Consider the following 6,082-nt stretch of genomic DNA (forward strand, 5'->3'; position numbering starts at 1 on the left):
TATGATAATCTCCAGGTTCATTCCTGTTGCAGCAAATGGTGGTAATGAGAGGGGTGGGGCTGGGGAAAGTCAGGGGGAGGGAGAGATTGGGAGTCTGGGATATACAGGTACACACTGGTATATTTAAAATAAAGAACAAACAAGGACCTACTGTATAACACAAGGAACCTTATTCAATAGTCTGTAACAACCTAAATAGGAAAATAATTTGAAAAAGAATAGTCCATGTGTATGTATAACTGAATCACTTTGTTGATTGTACACCTGAAACTAATACAACATCACTGATCAACTACGCTCTAATGTGGTGGTGGTGTTTCTGTTTAGTCGCTAAGTCATGTCAGTCTCTTTTGTGACCCCATAGGCTGTAGCCTGTCAGGCTCCTCTGTCCGTGGGATTCTCCAGGCGAGAATACTGGAATGGGTTGCCATTTCCTTCCCCAGGGGATCTTTCTGGACCGGGTTTCAAACCCAGGTCTCTTGCATTGGCAGGTGGATTGTTTACCACCGAGCCACCTGGGAAACTCAATACTCCACTATGAAGTTTTTAAAAAATGAAAAAGCAAAGACAAGAAAAGATAAAAGAGCCTCAGTGAGGTGATGTCATCTTGATTCCCTTGGCAACTGAAAATCTCAGTCTTTTTTCGTGAACCAGGTGCCAACCTATCAAAACTCTGGAAGTGGCATGGTGACATCTCCTCTCAGCTACAGGGGTGAAGTTCGGGGAGACTCTGTTCATACCATTTCTTCTGATAGGTTTTCAAGTCACACACACCACTCGGGGTAATAAAGATAAGGCTTGAGTTCTGCCAGGCTGTTTTCTTGAAGTCGTTGACTTTCAGGTTGTGCTGGCCGAGCCTTGCCTACAGGTCAAGCTTGGCTGATTGTCTTGCTGGCTCACAAAAGAGAGAAAGTAGGTGTCTTGGTGGGAGCAGTGGACAGCCATCGTCTCCCAGGGTGTGAGTGCATGGGACGTGAATAGAAGTGGTTTTCTGTGGAATCCTTATGATTGGGTTTTTTGCTTTTATTCTTTGGTTTCCATGGGAAGTCTTTTCAGAACACTAAGATAGCAGGGCCTTTACAAGCCCGGGAGAGGAGTATGGACGAGGCATCAGCAGAGGCTGGAGAATTTACAAAGCAAGTTTGTGCACAGTACTTCACTGGGTCCTCACAAAGGCCCTGTGATGAAGGTAAGGATTGTTATTCCCATTTTGCAGAAGAGAAAACTGAGGCCCAAGGAGGGTAAGTGGCTTACTCCTGGCAACACAGTGAGAATGTCATTCATCAGGGGGAGTCAGGGTTTCCCACAGGGGCTTTCCCAGGGCGCTCGGCATCCCTCAGGCTCAGGGCCATCCTGTCAGGATCAACAGCGGCCCTCACTGGGCAGATCTGATTGTGCAACCGTGATTCGGTGCATTCTCAAGTGGGATGGGTACCTGCCGAGGGCATTTGGGAATGTGTGTGGGCTTTTTAGTTCCAGTCGCTTGGGGGTGGAGGGAGCCATTGATACGTAGAGACAGGAGCCAGGGCTGTCAAATGTCTTACCATGTGCAGGACCATCCTGCAAAATGAAGACTTGTGCCCACAGTTGCAATAGCGTCCCTCTTGAGAAACACAGAAGAGCATCTTTTTCTTCTTTTTAGAAAAATAATTATGGAGTTTCAGCCATAAAAAAAGAGTGAAATTCTGCCATTTGCAGCAACATGGATGGACCTAGAGATCGTCATACTGAATGAAGGAAGTCAGACTGAGAAGAAGAAACAGACTCACAGACTTAGAGAACCAACTTATGGTTGCGGGGGAAAGGATGGGGGGATGGGACAGTTAGGGAGTTTGGGACGGACACACTGCTATACTTAACATGGATAATCAACAAGGTCCTACTGTATAGCACAAGGAACTGTGCTCAGTGTTGTGTGGCAGCCTGGATGGGAGGGGAGTTTGGGGGAGAATGACTGCATGTATATGTATGGCTGGATCACTTTGCTGTGCACCTAGAAGTATCACATTATTAGTCAGCTATACTCCAATATGAAGTAAAAACTGAAAATATACATATGATTCTATCTGAGATGAAGAGATGTCCCCTGCTGAAAGGAACCTTTGAAAATGGCTGGCTGGCTGTCCTCTAGGGCACCTCCAGCTCAAATCGCCCACTACTCTCTGCATCCTTGTTTCTGGAATTCCTCAGAGTACCATGGAGAGGGGCCATGGCCTGCTCTTGCTGGTCTAAAATCCCCAGGTGGAACCATTTCAGCCTTTCCAGCCAAATACTGCAAAATGTTTGAGTGGCTTGAGCCCTGTGCAAAGGGATTGACCCTTGCTGAACTGAACTGCTCAGGTCAGGAACCCTAAGTCCTCCCCACCCATGAGAGGGAATCAAGCTGTCTAAAATCATGAGATCCAGCTGTCTGCCAGGTTAGAGATGAGGGCGCCAGCGCTCCTCGCTACCCTGCAGAGAAGACCTGGATTCCAGCATCCTCCATGGCCTTGGGAGCCGCTGTTTTGTGCAGCTTCAGATTTTCCCCATTGAAAGTGTCGAAGTTGGGGGTGGTAGCAAGAGGGTGTCGCAGGCACCCGTCTGTCACAGCCAGAAGCTGGTGAGAGCTGAGCTGTGACAGTTTTTTTTCACAAACCCCCAAGAGCGCTGCTGGCAGCATTTCAACCCTTCTCTGATCATCCTGGCTGCAGGGTTTCCTTACATCTGCCTCCCCACAGGAACTGGGGGCCACTGGAGAAGGCTGGTGACAGAAAGAGGCTTCAGTGTGGATAAGGGTGGAAAGAGAAAGCTCTTTGGCTGCGTCAGAATCCTAGTAGACATCATAGGCCCTACAGTAATGCTGGGCTCACAAGAGCCCTGAGGGTGGGCATGGTTATTTCCAGGTTACAGATGGGGAAAATAAGTCTTGAAATAAAGACTTAAATCATCAAGACCACAAAGCTTCAAGGCAGGACAACTAGATTACTCACTGAGGTCTTTACTCATTAATTTGTGGATTATTCTTTGCTTTCTAGTGCCCCAGGAGGGCAGATATTTTCATTTGTCGTGGCCCAACATGTTGTTAGATGCTCAATAAATATTTGATGCATGAAAGAATGAATGAAGACGGTGAATGGGTCTCACTGATGAGCAATCTAAAAGCCATGAGGAGGAGTTTTAATCTAAGGGACAGTAGCCACAGTCAGTTTCTGGGAAAAGAAATAACTCCCTAGCTCTGACGTATATGGGCAGACGCTGTGCTGGGTGCTGTCTATAGATACGTTTATCTCTGTGGATCCTCCCTACCGCCATTGTCGTCATGTTTTACAGATGAAGAAAGTGAGACATGAAGAGGTTAAGGGTCGTGTCCAAGTGCAGGGGCTTTGGATCGACACCTAGATCAGTCTGAGCCTCAGTGAGAACTCTTAATGTCTGCAGGATTGTTGGGGAAGGAAGTTAGAGACTGGAAGCTGGTGGAAAAGCAGAGAAGGGGTGTGTGAGATGAAGGAGGTGGGATGTGCTGCTGTGGAACACTCTTACGCCATCCACTGTCACCCCGCCACTGAGCCACCCTGTCTCCCTGTGATCAGGCCACAGATCTGGGGAGGACCATGTGGGCTTATTGCCAGTCAGTGGAAAGGAGGTTGGGACCAGTCTAGGAGTGGCTGGAGGACAACTCTGCTGGGGAAAAAAAAAAAACGTGTTCAGGACTTTTATAAAATGTGATTTTAATCAGATTAGCAGTGTCATCTTTTGTAATCACGAACAAACCTGTACTTGTTTATGGCTCCAGCTTATTCTCAAGGTTCTTGCTGGCAGCCCTCAGATCTAAGGAGGCCGTCTGGTCAATCTTAGGGAGCTCTTCGAGGGACAAGGGCATTATCGACTGGAAAGGGAGAACTCTTAGGAACTCAGAGAAACCTGGGCTGATGTCCTGATTCTGCAGACGTCACCGTTCTGAGTCCGAATCTTGAGGGCTCTGATGATTAACCCCTTTCTCCCAGGGTTTTATAAAGGTTAAAGGAGATGATTTATACAAAGCATCTAGTGTCTTACCTGGCACCAAGGAGGTACTACTTGGAGGTTCGTGTCCTCGACTTTTTGTCTTTTTTTTTTTTTAAGTTATTTGTAGACTGGTCAGTGGGAAGGTAGGAACACATGGAGGACGAGAGCTGGAAGTAGATGGACACCTAGGAAACACTGAGAAATAGGGCTCTAGATGATCCTCACTGGTGCCACTTGGTTATACAAGCACACACTTAAAACCGATACATGATGATAAAACAGTTTATAAAATGCTATTTCTCTAAGGAATTCAAAGCACTTTTATGCATGTGATCTCCACAATCCCAGCAGACTTCCTCAATAGGTGCTATCATGTCCATTTTCAAGAGGGGACAGGAATCCTGGAAGCACCAAAGACCCGTCTGGTCCCCGTATTTACTCTGCTCTGCACTCAGCCCTGTATTGAGGGCCACCCAGCCAGCAAGGGCCAGCAGGAAAGTGGTAATACCTTCAGAGTGCCTTCCTGTACCCAAATCCTCTTAATCTTAAGCACCTTAATAAAGCCATGCTTTCTTATGGGGAAAGTAGGTCTTTCCAGGAAAGTTTTCTTCAGGTTATTGGAAATTACTGAAATAGCAACTTCATCTTATTAGCTTGCTCTGATAAAGCCTATGAGGGGATTTGTTTCATTCCATAGATTGAGGAGGCAAGTTGAGACATGACCGGTCAGTGTTAGCGGTTTTTGACTAATCTGCAGAATCAAAATTATCTTGAACCATTGATTTTTTTTCTCTTCCCACTTCTTTTTTTCTTTTTTCCATTTTCTGGGGGCAGATTGTTGATCTAGGACCATTAAAAAGGGACAGCTCTTGGGAGGGAGTTTGATTATGAAGAGGCACAGAGTTCAGGGCACAAACTTTCTCTAAACTGCAACTTTAGGTAGACTCCGTGTGCTAAGTGGTGAAGATGACTATCCATTTGTCTTAACATTGACCCTAATTGCAGACAAATCCATCAGGAGGCCTCAGTATATCTTCTACTCGGGTTGGATGAGGATCAGGCCTGTGTGCTGAGGTGTGTTTGGCTTGACTTCATCAGCCTATGTCCTAAAAACCACAACCGTAGGAGGTGGATACTGATATGTGATCCCTATTGCACTGGACCGGCCACACTTCCTGCAGCCATTCAAGTCCTTCACCCTAAACCGAAACGTTCAGCAAGCAGTCAAATAATAAATCATATCATGGAGTTTAAAATTCATTCCCTCAAAAAACACTCCGATACCAGGTACTGAAGATTTCCCAGGTGACTCAGTGATAAAGAGTCTGCCTGCCAATGCAGGAGACACGGGTTGGATCCCTGGGTCAGGAAGATCTCCTGGAGGAGGGCATGGCCACCCACTCCAGTGTTCTTGCTTGGGAAATCCCATGGACAGAGGAGCCTGGCGGGCTACAGTCCACAGGGTCACAAAAAAGTTGGACACAACTTAGTGAATAAACGACAAGAACCACAACCAGGCACTGTAAGAGATGCACGTGATGTAAGGATGAGGGCAGCACAGAGCAGATGCACAGATTTTCTCTTAGTCCTCAGAGCAGTCTTAATGTGGATAAACATACATTGCTCCCACTTTGTAGGCGAGGTGACTGAAGCTCTGGGTGATGACTAACATTCACTCAAAATCTCACATAGAGGCAATAGACAGAAACCAAACTCATGTCTTCTGAAAAGCAATCATTCTAACAACTAATGTTATTTTAACATTTGCTATGTGCATAGTTGCTTTATATGTACAGGATTGCTTCTAACTCTTTAAAACAATCCTAGGAAGCAGGTGCTATGTTTATGATGCCCAGTTCACAGAAAAAAATCCTATTTGCTCAAACAGAGGCACAGAAAGTTAAGTGACTTATCAGAGGAAGGGAGAGATGGAGCCAGGAACACACCCAGCCAGCCTGGCTGAGTCTTTGCTCATAGCCCACTCTGCTGCCAGTTACAGAGGGGACCCCGTAGCCCTCTGTGAGTCAGGGGTGCCTTTGAGTTTCCCCTTGGGAGGAATGAATTGGATGTTATGTTCCAAGTCTCTCCGTTCCAGCAT

This window comes from Ovis canadensis, chromosome 10, assembly GCF_042477335.2.
Source record: "Ovis canadensis isolate MfBH-ARS-UI-01 breed Bighorn chromosome 10, ARS-UI_OviCan_v2, whole genome shotgun sequence".
NCBI lineage: Eukaryota > Metazoa > Chordata > Mammalia > Artiodactyla > Bovidae > Ovis > Ovis canadensis.